The sequence below is a fragment of the Amblyomma maculatum genome, chromosome 1 (genome assembly GCF_055883805.1).
Source record: "Amblyomma maculatum isolate TAMU_Amacu chromosome 1, ASM5588380v1, whole genome shotgun sequence".
NCBI lineage: Eukaryota > Metazoa > Arthropoda > Arachnida > Ixodida > Ixodidae > Amblyomma > Amblyomma maculatum.
Window position 1 is genome coordinate 441,835,149 of NC_139344.1, and position 14,060 is coordinate 441,849,208.

The following is a 14,060-nucleotide window of genomic DNA, read 5'->3' on the forward strand; positions in this document are numbered from 1 at the left end:
GCAGCAGTGCATCCAAAGGCAATGCAATATGTCGACCAAATTGAAGATAGAAAGGCGAATAGCCCGTGGTGTCATGCTGCGACATATTTAAGCAAATTGTACATAGGGGAGGACAATGTCCCAATCACGATGGTCGGTTGCAACATATATAGATAGCACGTCAGTGAGGGTACTGTTCAGCCGCTCGGTAAGTCCGTTTGTTTGAGGATGGTTTGTTGTACTGAGCTTATCCTGCGTAGAACAGGACCAGAGTATACGTCGTCAACTACCCGGGGCAAAAAGTAGCTGCCGCGGTCTTTCAGCAATTGGCATCGAGCTCCATGGTGAAGAATTGCATTTTGTAACAGGAAATCGGCGATGTCGGTGGTGAAACTGGTTGTTAATGCACGCGTGATAGCGTATCGGGTGGCGTTGTCTTTCGCAACAGCGATCCAGCGTTTGCCGGAACTGGACGTCGGAAAAGGTCCGAGGAGGTCTAGTCCTACACGATGGAATGATTCGAGGGGTACGTCGGTAGGCTTCAGAAGACAGATAGGCAATGTGGACGGGCGCTTCCTGCGTTCACAGAGGTCGCAGCTAGTAACGTGACGGAGAGCACTACGATATAGACCGGGCCAAAAGAAGCGACGTCGGACCTGATTGTATCTTCCTGAAATTCAGAGGTGACCCGCGGTGGGCAGGTCATGTCCCTGAGGACACACGAGCGGAGACGGGGGGGAACGACGAGCAGGAGCGACGGTCCATCAGACTTAAGGTTGCGGCGGCACAGGACGTCACTGCGAAGAACAAAGAAAAATGTCGGGTCTTAGGTGGCACCGCGGAGGCGATGAGTTAGCGGATGTAAGGTGGAGTCTTGCCGCTAGTTGTCCGCAATGTAAAGCCGGTCAGAGACAGCGAACAAGGAAGGGCCGAGCTCATTGTCTGTAGAACCTGGCGGTTCCACAGGGTGATGAGACAGGCAGTCAGCGTCTTGATGTAGACGCTCTGACATGGACAACGGTGTAAGAATACTCTTGGAGGCGCAGTGCGCAACGACCACACCATCCTGTAGGGTCCTTCAGTGCGGAAAGCCAACAAAGAGCGTGGTGGTAAGTCACAACCGAGAAAGACGCCAAAACAGGTAGGGTTGAAATTTAGATGCGGCCCAAACAAGGGCTAGGCACTTGCCCTCTCAAATGGAGTAATTGAGCTCGGTAGTGAAAAGAAAACGGCTGGCATACGGGATGGCACGGCCTTGACCTTGCTGACGTTTGGTGAGCATGGCACTGATACCGTATCCGCTGGCATTTGTGACATCTGTTGGAGCCGACGAGTTGAAATGGGCCAATACAGACGGTGAGGTGAGGAAGTGAATCAGTGAAGAAAATGGGTTTTGTTGAGTAGGGCCCCAGGTAAAAGGGGTGTCTTTCTTAAGAAAGTCAGTGAGGGGACAGGCGATGGCAGCGAAAGTTTTGATGTAACGTCGGAAATATTAGTCAAGGCGACAAAGCTTCGTACATCCGTAGAAAATTGAGGCAGAGGGAAGTCCTTTACAGTTTGAAGTTCAGCAGGGTCTGGGCGGACACCTGGAGCATCGACAAGATGCCCAAGGAATATGAGTTGATGGCGTCCGAATTGGCATTTCGACGATTTGAGCTGCAACTCGGCTATACGGAAGACAGAAAGAATGCTCGTCAGTCTTTCGAGTTGCGCGACATATTTGGCGGAAAAAACTAAGACGTCGTTGAGGTAACACAGGCATGTATATCATTTAAAGCCTCGAAGCAAGGAGTCCATCATTCGCTCGAAGATAGCTGGAGCTTTTCAGAGACCGACCGGTATGACTTTAAACTGGTATGATCCGTCCAGTGCGACCAATGCAGTCTTTTCTCGGTCTTTGTCATCGACAGCAATATGCTAATACCCGGATTGGACAATATTGTGATTAAAATTTTGTCCTGCAAGGTACCTATCATTCCTATTAGATTATCTACCTGTCCAAGGTAGGTCCGTTTGATGGGGATATCTTGATATGTTTTTTTCCGCCAAACCTGCCAAAATGAAAGCTATGCGACACGGATAAGGGTAGTGAACAGAAATAGTAAGGCTGAGGCTAGCGATGCTAATAAGATGTCATGTCAAAGCTATTTTGCATGGTTTTGCTTATATCAGACAGTGCAAATACACCGCAATATTGTGCGACATAATGGAAGGAAGTTTGACTCTATACTATTTGGTATTTGGTTAAAAACTTGTAGCAGCACTGCTGAGCTGGCGGCATTTCCAGTGACGCGATGATGGCGACGATGCTGTGACACACAGAAAATGTGGAAAGCAGGCTGCGCATAGTAAAAGAAACAGCAGGTTTTCGCTTGAAACCTTTGATTTAGTTTCAGTGATGCATATTAATGCTTAGAGTACAAAATATTTTTTGGAACAAAACACATTAAACACATCACATGTTGTTTCGTAAATGATTCAAGCGCAGTTGTGACTCAGTATCGTGACCCTAGCCTTCGAGGTAAGGGCAAGATACGCATAGAATTATGCATTCAGTCGTGATTTTTTCGTAGATAATAAGACGTTCCCGTGCCTAATAAAGAACAATATGGAATTAAAACGGCAAGAAATTGTATTTTTGCCTTAACTAGGCCTCTGTGCTGTAACTCATGGGTCAAATTATAGCTTGTGTTGGAATTTTGATCAGTAATATTTTTTCCACAATACTGAAAAGGTAAATACTAAACACTGAAGGACAGGCTCGAAAGAAGAAAGGCTTGCTGATTGCGCAATAACTTTTACAATGCAAGGCAAAGTCAACCTTATTTATCGATAGAGGTTGCATATTGCATTTTACATTGAATTTTTATTTATCAGTTCAGTTCAGTCGTTCAGTCATGTCCGACTCTTCGTGACCCTATGAACCATGTCACGCCACGCTTTCCGGTCTCTCACTATCTTCCGAACATCACATAACTTCATCTGAAGTGCCCCTAGGATGCCATCTAACCATCGCGTTCGCTGCCTACCCCTTTTCCGGCGACCCTCAACCTTTCCCAACATCAAATCTTTCTCCAGCGACTCCTCTCTTCTCATCAGATGACCAAAGTAGCTGAGCTTTAACTTTAGAATTTGACCCTCCAATGAGCAGTCGGGGTTTATGGCCGACAATATCGACTGATTTCATCTCCTGGCAGTCCAAGGAACTCTCAAGAGTAAAAGAAGAGACTCTCAAGAGTCTTCGCCATCACCACAATTCAAATGCGTCAATTCTTCGGCGGTCAGCCTTTTTCACAGTCCAACTCTCTCATCCATACATCACAATTGGAAAGACCATAGCACGAGTTATACGGATCTTGGTTGGCAGACTAATGTCTCTGCTCTTTACTAGGAGGTCAAGGCTAACCATTGCTCTCTTTCCCAGCAGCAAGCGTCTCCTAACTCCATGTCTGCAGCCTCCTTCGGAGGTGATCTTGGAGCCCAAGAAGAGAAAATCGGTCACAGCTTCCACTTCTTGTCCATTGATGCTCCAGGACTTGATAGGGCAAGACGCCATGATCTTTGTCTTTTTAATGTTCAGTTTAGGACCAAACTTCTCACTCTCTTCTTGTACGCGCATCAGAAGTCTCTGAGTTCCACTTCACTTTCTGCCATTAAAGTGGTATCATCCGCATATCTAAGGTTGTTGATACGTTTACCAGCAATCTTCACTCCAGCTGAAGACTCGTCCAGACCGGCCTTCCTCATGATGCAGTCTGCATATAGGTTAAATGTACCATCTTATTTTTATTGTACCATCTGATATATCAGTTTTCGGGCTTTCGGCTGCCCTTTGACGGTAATTGTCGTGCTCGTCGCATCCACGCTTGCCGTTTTATTGCAAACGAGGCTAGTGGTCACTTCGCTAACCAATAAGAAGGCACCTGTATGGTAAATATTAGGCGCCCCTCTGATTGCTTCCTACTCCTTCCATAAAGACACTAATTCACTTAGTATACAACGTGCGAAGAGACTGCTTATTACTGGGCGACTACCACGACTGCGAGCCTACGGCGATCAGTCAGAGGGAGGCGCACGAACTTCAGATAGCTGGCGACGTGAGCAGGAAGCAATCGTCAGCCCGCTATGCTTTCCTCCTACGACAGGGACGAAGATGCACCAAGAGCATGAAGGCTGGAGCATTGCCTCAGATCTAGAAATATGCGGAAGGAGAAAGGCCTCAAGGCAGCTTCCTAGTTCAGGTCACCTTTTTCAAGAAGCGATATTATGTTTCACGTAGGAAGTTCACTTTGATGTGCTTGCTGAACGCAATGCAAGTTTTCTCGCCTGACTTCGTTACGCAATGATTTTTACTTTTGGTGGAAAGAATTTTCTGATTTGCTATTCGTTACAGTAGCATTTCAATGATTCTTGCAGAACTTTCGAACAAAGGTGTGTATTGGACATCTAAAGAAATTTCATCCTAGAATGGGCAGTAGGCACGTCGAACGACCAGCTTTGCGGCTAAGGTAGTCAAAACGCATGACAGCGATCTCCAAAACGTTTCCTAATTCCTGTTTTTGCTAAATGTCTCCACGACTCATGTGCGGCAATAAGGGAAAATTCGGTACTCCTGACCTGAAATTCAGTAATGAATACGACTTCGGTGGCTTGGCAATATTTTTTTCGATTTAACGCTATGCGTGGCCACGCTTGAGGGCCCAGCCATGAGAGAAAGCGATTCATGGACGCACGTAGTTGTCTTTAATAAAAAGGTAACTGACTGCATTCCCAAATAGTCAAGTGTAGCACTGAGCCAGCAGAGCACCTGTTGAGCACATGAGATTAAGTTTGCAGGAACCAGGTGGCCGAAGCTGGCATTAGACCGAGTTAATTGGAGAGATATGGGGAAGCCTTCCACCTACAGTGGTTGAAGGCTTCTGCTGCTGATGATGATAATGATTAATTAGGATGTAGAAAGGCTGCTGACAAGAGGCAGAGAGACAACATTCCCGCACCAAGTTGATCTTGATCACGTGTTATTCTTTTGCCGTGAGGCCACCACACATCCAATGACAATCTTTGCGCTTCATTAAATTGGTTCACAGGAAGGGAAAGGCGCAGTAACTGTCACACTTGCTCTGTGGACACCCGAACCGCGCCGTAAGGGAAGGGAGGAAGGTGGGAATGAAAGTGGAAAGAGAGAAAGAGGAGCCGTAGTGGAGGTCTACGGAGTAATTTCGACCACCTGGGGATCTTTAACGTGCGCTGACATCGCACAGCACACGACGCCTCTTCGTTTCGCCTCCATCGAAACGCAGCCGCCGTGGTCGGGTTCGAACCCGGGAACTCCGGCACAGTAGTCGGGCGTCTTACCACTGCACCACCCCGGCGGGGCTTCATTTCCGCTGCTATTTAATTTGCAGGGCTTAAAATTTGATTACGCTACCTGGTGATGAGCATTCGAACGCTTTTACAAAGTGCTAATTCAAGATTCTATGTCTAGAAGGGCTCCCCCTGTAAATATTTCACGCCTTTTCTTTTCTCACAATAATAGATAAAGTTGGTTCACAGGAAAGGAAAGGCGCTGTATCTGTTGCACTTGTACTACGTACGCCCAATTTATTTATAGTGTTACGTATATGCCACCGAAGAGGACGACGACGATACAAAATAAAGTGAGAGACGGCGAAGCTGAAGAAACCATTGGGGCTTGCCTGAACACCTGCTGTGTTCTGCTCTGCTGTGCTGTGAATACTTGCTCATCACCTGCTGTGGTTTCTTGTGCCTTCTGACCCGCATCAATAGGAAGGGGAAGGCACGGTAACTGTCTCACTTGTATTCTGTGGGCAGCTCAACCGCACCTCAAGAAAAGGAAGGAAAGTGGAAGTTAAAGGGGAAAGAGAGAAAGAGGAGCCGTAGTGAAGGGCTATGGAGTGATTTCGACCACCTGCCCAGGTAGCACATGCGACCAGCCCGATATTGGAAACTGATTGGCGACGTCTGGTCCATCAGTGGCCCGGCGTTGCCAATGCGCTGCCAATAACGGTACAGCCATGCGATAACATTGAATACTATTCTTAGACCAGTGATTTACATGTTCCCCCAATGATTGGTATTCATGGGCTATCAACGGGCAAAAATGACCTTGCGTATAGAATTGCTTGCGAACATTGTATACACAATTATATATGATGGCCAATATTACGCAGCCATCGGCAATGTCTTGCCCATAATTCGCGAATCATGGCATACATTGGTAAATATTTTCCTGCCAGTATATATGGCTTGCCGACATTAAATATAGCTTGGCATTCATTGGCCAATATCCTCGAGCCGGTCTTAGTGGCTTGCCGCCATTGTATGCATCCTCAGTTCCAGTGGCCGATATTGCCCAACGAGTGGTGGCCACTGGCCTACATTGAACATATGGCACCCTACGATAAATATTGTCCAGCCAGTATTGGCGGCTTGTTATCATCGGATATATCTTAGAAAACATTGGTCAATATCCCCCTGCCAATTATGACGGCTTCCCAACATCGTGTATATTGTTACGGCGCGCGCCGAGGAGCACGGCGCCAGAAAATGAAGAGGCGCGGAACGAGCGCGAGACGACCGCGCGGCGCCAGCGCGAGGGTTAGAGAACAAAAGAAGAGTGCTGGGGCAAGTGGTGTTTGCCTGGTGTCCTCCGTTCTTCTGCGGCTATCTCTAGGCGGAAGAAGGAAGACTGCCCCGCCGGGGTGGTGCAGTGGTAAGACGCCCGACCACTGTGCCGGAGTACCCGGGTTCGAACACGACCTCGGCGGCTGCGTTTCGATGGAGGCGAAACTAAGAGGCGTCCGTATGCTGTGCGATTTCAGCGCACGTTAAAGATTCCCAGGTGGTCGAAATTACTCCGTAGCCCTCCACTATGGCTTCTGTTTCTCTCTTTCCACTTTCACTCCCATCTTCCTCCCTTCCCTTATGGCGCGGTTGCGGTGTCCACAGAAAACAAGTGAGACAGTTACCGCACCTTTCCCTTCCTATAAATAAATCAGTTTTTTTAAGGAAGACTCTAGGGATGAACACAGCGCTGTGTTCGTACCTAGAGTCTTCCTTCTTCGTCTTTCCTTTGGCCTCGTGCCTTTGCGCTTAAACCTATGTCCATACATCTGGGATCATGCCGCTCACCCGCTCCCAAAGTCAAGGACCCGACGTGCCAGACGACAGGATTCTGCCACCAGGCGACGGCGCCAACGACACAGGGCTGGCGCAGCTAGACCTAGACGCTAGGAGGGGCTCGGTTCTTCGCAGCAGCTGGATGGCGGTACTGAGCGCCTCCTGGATATAGTTACTCAGCGGATGAACGCATGGGAGGCCCGTCTGACTGCCCAGGCTATGGAGATGGAAGCTCTCCGGCGCGACTTCCGTCGCCTTGTGCCAGCCGAGCCGAACACAAGTCATGAGTCTTTAGGCGTCACAGCCACCGCTGCCTCCAGCCCTGCTGCCGTCGCTGGGCCTACTGTCGTAGCCGCCAATAACGTGCTCGGCGCGGGTACATCATTGGACGTAGTGGAATTAGCAACGTTTGACGACACCATCTCGTGGGATGCTTACCGCATCCAACTGGAAGGTATTGCGACGGCGAGAGGCTGGGACGAGCAAATGAAGGCATGGATGCTTGGCTCCAAGCTGAGAGGCCGCGCAACTGAGCTGCTGCAGAACGGGCCGCCCGACCAGCTGGGATCTTACACCGTCCTGGTGGGCCTCCTGTCCGACCACTACAGTGCTTCAGGTCAACCCCGTGCGCAGTACACCCGCCTGCGAGCCCGCCATCAAGAGCCCGGGGAGACATACCAGGACCTCGCTGCCGCCATTGAGGGCCTGGTTTTGCAGTCGCTACCGGGGGAACCTCAGAACGTCGTGGCCCTGGTCGGTACCGAGGCGTCCGTCGACGCCATCCGACTTCCTGAGGTGCAGCGCTTGGTCCGTTTTGGGCGTCCTGAGTCCGTCCGCGCCGCCATGGCGATTGCCATCGAGGCGAAATTGATTAGTTGGCCACGCTGGGGTCGCCACTGTCTGCCGCGCGCACCGTCTCGGTGCAGACTCCTCGATTGGCAGTCCCTACAGTGGCCTCTAACCGACGCGGGCGTAACGACAGCCGCACGACCTGCTTCCGCTGCGGCCTGAGGGGGCACTACGCGAGAGACTGTGCTAGCCTTCCGACGTCGGAAAACGTCGTTTCCACTCGGATGTCGAAAAACGTCCCCACACTTCTTCGTTCTCCTTGTCCCTTCCTTTCGTCAGCTTCGATAACAACTGAAGCTCTATACGTACTCGTCGACGTCGCTCTGCTTGAACGCCACGTAGAGGCCTTGGTCGACACCGGAGCTGCTGCCAATGTGCTGGACAAATCGTTTATTGTTAACGAGCCCCACCGGCTTCTTCCAGCCGCCAAAACCCGGCTCTTAGCTTTTAACGGCGCCCCGGTGAAGCAAGTCAGACGCGTCATCGTCAATCTGACAGCGCTCGGAAAGACCCTCTCTACCGAGTTTGTTGTAGCAGACAGCCCTATTTTGCCAGTGGTCCTCGGGTGCGGGTAGTTCCAGCAAGCCGGAGTCTTCCTTAATTTTGCCAGAACAGAACTACAGAACTACCGTGACTGTAGCGTCCGCCGTGACTCTGCCACCGGATGCGGCAATGTGGGTGTATGCCAAGCTTGACAGTCCGATCACAGCAAACGTGCTTTTTGAACCCATGCGGTGTTCAGCTCTAGCCCGTGAGATGACCTCCTCTCGAAGCCTTCTGCCTGTGCTCAAAGGAGAGGCCCACGTATTTATGCTTAACATCAGCCGCGCACCTCTCGTGCTAACTCCTGGCACTCATTTGGGTACAGCCTCAATCCTGAACTCCGGATCCCCGATTGCGCTCTGCAACCTGAAGCACTGCCTCAGCACCCTCCAGCGCCGGCGGTCCTACCATGGGAAACATTTAACTTTGGCCCCACCCTCACCGACGCGGAGCTTGCCTCTCTCAAGGCCTTGCTGCTCGAACATCGCAGTTGCCTTGCGCTAAGCGCCGGTGAACTCGGGTGCACTTCCTGGGCCCAACACCGGATCAACACCGAAAACCGCGGCCCATTCATCACCAACCTCGCATTGAAGCGCCAGCCGAACGGGGAGTCATCCAGCAGCACGTATGCGACAAACTTGACCAGGGAATCGTTGCCCCGTCTTGTAGCCCTTGGTCCTCCCCTGTAGTCCTTGTGCGCAAGAAGAATGGAACATTCCGCTTCTGCGTTGATTATCGCAAGTTAAATGCTATTACTCAACTCGACGTGTACCCTCTTCCTCGCCTCGACGATGCACTTGATCGCCTGAAGGGGGCCCGTTATTTTTCCACCCTAGATCTGCTCTCGGGCTATTGGCAGGGGCCTGTTCACCCCGATAATGCGGAAAAGACGGCTTTCGTGACTCCCGACGGCCTTTATCAGTTCAACCGCATGCCCTTCGGTCTCTCGAATGCTCCAGCTACCTTTCAGCGCCTCATGGACCGCGTCTTAGGCAATATGAAGTGGACTATGGCGTTGGTCTACCTGGACGACGTAAATGTCTACGCGGCTATGTTTGAAGAACACCAAACGCGACTCAAACTTGTCTTCGAAGCCCTTACCTCTTCTGGGCTTCGCTTAAACCCAAAGAAATGTTTGTTCGGTTTGGCAGAGGAGATATACTTGGGTCGCGTTGTGAGCCGGCATGGCATCCGCTCCGACCTTGAAAAACAAAAAGCGCTTACGCCTTAAGAAGCTCCCACCAACACCAAGGAGCTCAAAAGTTTCCATGGAATTGCTTCGTATTTCCGTCGTTTCATTTCGGAATTTGCTAAGCGAAGCGCTCCGTTGACCGCCCTGCTGAAGAATTCAGCGTGTACTTGGACTCCGGTCCAACAGCTCGTGTTCCTTGACGTCAAGCACGCCCTCCTCAGGCCTCCCACATTGGCCCACTACAACGAGTCGGCCCCCATCGTCCTCCAAACGGATGCCAGCCAAGATGGGCTCGGCGCTGTCCTGCTGCAGGAAGCCGAGTTTGGTGACCACAAAGTTCTAGCTTATGCCAGCCGCCAGCTTTCCGACGTAGAGCGCCGCCGCCACTCTTCGGAACTCGAGTGCCTCGCCGTTGTCTGGGCCGTCGAGAAGTTCCGTCCCTACCTGTACGGCCGTCATTTTAACATAGTCACGGACAATAGCTCTCTCACTTGGCTGCAGTCTGCAAACACCTAATGCAAAGATTGCATGCTGGTCACTGCAACTTCAAGAGTATGATTTCACCATAGTGCATCGATGCGGTTCTGCCCATCATGATGCCAATTTCCTTTCTCGCCACCCTTGTCCCGTGACGGCTTTGGCGGATTTCAGGACTGCACAAACGCAAGATCCCGACATTGCGGCCAAGGGCCATTGCGACCCTTGGCACCGCCGCCGGCGCAGGTCTCCGTAAACTGCGCCGGGTCTATCGAATTAAAGATAATCTCTTGTGTCATGTGAGGCGGCTCCGTGGTCGACCACCCATGTGGTTGCCAGTGGTGCCAGCAACACTGCGGTAGCAAGTCTTGCGCGGCCTACACGACGCTCCCACAGCTGGTTACCTTGGTCGCGGCAAGACCTACGCACGAGTGTCGGAGCGCTTTTGGTGGCCTAATCTGTCCAGAGACGTCAAGGAACACTGTGCGTCCTGCTAGACATGCCAATGCCGGAAATCGTCCACACGAATGACCAATTAAGCCACCCCCGCAGGCTTTTTCGCCGCCGAGTTCACCTTTCGAACCGGTTGGACTGGATCACTTGGGCCCATTCCCGAAGACGTCCGCCGGAAAAAGGTATATTCTGGTTGCGATCGACTACTTTTCCAAGTGGGTCGAAGCACTGCCCGTTCCAGACACCTCTTCCGCTCATGCCGTTTTGTTTGTGGAACAGCATCTCGTTTTTCGGCATGGTGTGCCCCGACGCCCCATCACGGACCGTGGGAGCTGCTTTATGTCCCACGAATTTGAGCGAGCCATCCGCTCCTTCGGCATTGCGCATTCCGCTACATCTGTCAATCATCCCCAGTGCAAAGGCCTCGTGGAGCGTGTTAACCGCACCCTCACGGATATACTCCCCTCCTACATGGCTCCGTCCCGCAGAAACTAGGATTGTTTTATTTTTGCGGCAGCCTTTGCACTCAACACTGCGAGGCAAGAAACAATGCATATGTCACGCCGTTCTCAGTCGTCTATGGCAGAACACCCTCCATCCCTCTCGACGCGCAGTTGGGCCTTCCCCATCAGATTGCGTCACCAACTGACTCCGCCCAACGACTTCGTTATGCCCACCTCGACGCTCAGCGCAGCCTTCTCACGGCTCGTGCGCGTGTGCAAGTGGCCAATACGGCAGCACCACAAATTCCTTCCTTCCGGTCCGGTGACTTGGTCCTCGTTCGCCGCACCATCCGCGCGACTGGCCGTGCCACGAAGCTCATGCCCCGATACCGCGGCCCTTACCATGTCGTTGAACGACTCGGCCCCGTGACATACCGCCTCGAAGACTTCCCCGAGCATCAACCATGCGGTGTGCACCATATTTTCCCGTTGCATGTGTCAAACATGAAGCGATATGTCAACGGCGCCAGCATTGACTTCGACTTAGATACCGGGTCATCAGCACTACTGTCGTCGCCTGCTGCCTCCTCGCGAGCACTGCGCCAGAAAAAGAAGAGGTGCTGGACGAACGCGAGATGAGCGCGCGGCGCCAGCGCGAGAGTTAGAGAACAAAAGAGCGCCAGCGCAAGTGGTGTTTGCCTGGTGTCCTCCGTTCTTCTGTGTCTATCTCTAGGCGGGCACAGCATCCCACAACAATATTTGCAGATAAAATGGTAAATATTGCCCTGCCAGTATAGCTGGCTTGTCGACATTTATTATATCTTGGCATATATTGGTTAATGTTATCCCACCGGTCTTAGTGGCTTCCCAACAATGTATACTTGTTGGTTCCAGTGGGCAATATTTCCCAATAAGCTATGTCGACTGGTCAGCATTGCAGCTATCATGGCATACAATGGGGAATATAGCAATGCAGTATTGATTGCTTGTCAGCGTCGAATTTATTTTGGCATACATTGGTCAATATCTTCCCGCCAGTCGTCTTGGCTTCCCAGAATTGTATATCTGCAATTAAAGTGGTCGATGTTGCTTGAGGAACTGTAATGGCTTGCCAAAATACTATGCATCTTTACATAGGTTAATGAATATTTTTTTCCATCATTGATGGGCTGTCAACTTGAAATATTTACTAAGATACGATGGTCAATATTTTACTACTAGTTGAGATAGTTTCCCAATGTTGTATCCATCATGAGTTATCGTGGTCGATATTTTATGGGTAGCTGCGATGGCTTGCCAAAATTGCACGCATCATTGTATGCATTGATTGATATGATCTTGTTAGTATAGCTGGCTTATCTACCCTGGATACATTTTGGCCCACAATGGTCCATGTGGCCGCGCCAGTTTTGGGGACTTTACAACAATGAATATGACTGGGTTGTAGCGGTCGATATTGTCCACTGCGTTTTGAAGGCTGAGAAAACATAGCACATGACATGACATGTTGGCCCGAATTGGCTTGCAGATATTGAAGATCAGTTCTGTACCTGCCCTGATATATTTTAACGCCCCGTACAATACAGTCGTGTTCTTCGCGATCGCTTTTAAGTATGTTTTATACATCGTCAATGATATAGTAACAGTAGTAGAGAACATTTATTCAAGAAAAATTGCTTAGGCGGTAAGGGCACGGTTGGTGTAGGGTCCTCCCCCATTGCTTCGGTGGCTTAACCCCTGCCGGCATAAAGCTTCAGTTTCTTGACAAACCTATGGCATGAGATAAAAACAGAGATTCTTTAGCCAAAACATTTAGAAAGTCCCGAAATGAATGATTGGGTGACGCTACGCATGCAAGCAGGGCATGCTTCGTGCAATGTTGCCTTCGAGTCGGACGCGTGGTTCATGCCGTCTATGAAGCACTTAGAAATGCCCGACTGTTGCGCTGTTCTCAACTGTGAAGAAGTTTAGTACAGAGCTGGAATGCGCAGCAGTCACAGGCCCTACCATTCCTTCTATACGTCTTCAGCGTGATGCGGGAGGACACTCAGACATCAAAATTTTAAGAATACTTCGTCGCCCTCCTCGATAAAATCGCAACAGACGCATAATTGTTTTTAAGCTTACAGCCCCAGGCAGCACAAAGCATTGGGCCAATGTTGTAAGTACGATGGCAAACAGTGGCCCCACAGTGGGCCAGCCTAACCAGCATGCTCCCAACATAGGACATGCCAGTCAACACCATGTCCAACAATGGCCCAGGCTAGCCAATGCTCTCCCAGTGTTGGCACTGCCAATAGCCAGCACTGGCTAGCTTGGTCCAAGGTGTACAGTGAGTTCCCGATATTGGCGCTGCCGTACATATAGAATGTCTATATTGGACCGAGATTGCCATTGTTTCTCCAATATGGTCGCACCGGGTTTTAAAACTGGCTATAATGGGCCAAGTTGTCCTGCGTTTCTCCGTCGTTGGGTTTTCCGTTTTTTAAAACTGGCTACAATGGACCAAGTTGTCCTGTGTTGTTCCAGCATTGGAGGTTCCGGTTTTTAAACATGGCTACAATGGACAATGTTATCCTCTGTTCTTCCAGTATTGGATGTTCAGTTTTTTAAAGCTGGCTACAATGGACCAAGTTGTCCTATGTTCCGCCGTCGTCGGCCATTCCTTTTTTAAAACTGGCTACAATGGACCATGCTGTCCTGTGTTCTTCCGGCGTTGCCCGTTCAGTTTTTAAAACTGGCTACAATGGAACAAGGTGTCCTGTGTTCTTCCGACGTTGACCATCCCGTTTTTTTTAAACTGGCTGTAATGGACCAATTTGTCTTGTGTTTTTCCAATATTAGCTATCCCTGTATGAAAACTGCCCACGATAGACCACTTTGCACCCTGATCTCCCGATTGTCATTGCCATCCTAAAAACGCAGCTTTAATGGGCTACCGAAGTGAATATTTTCCGTTGACCATTCAATCAAAACAAATTCTA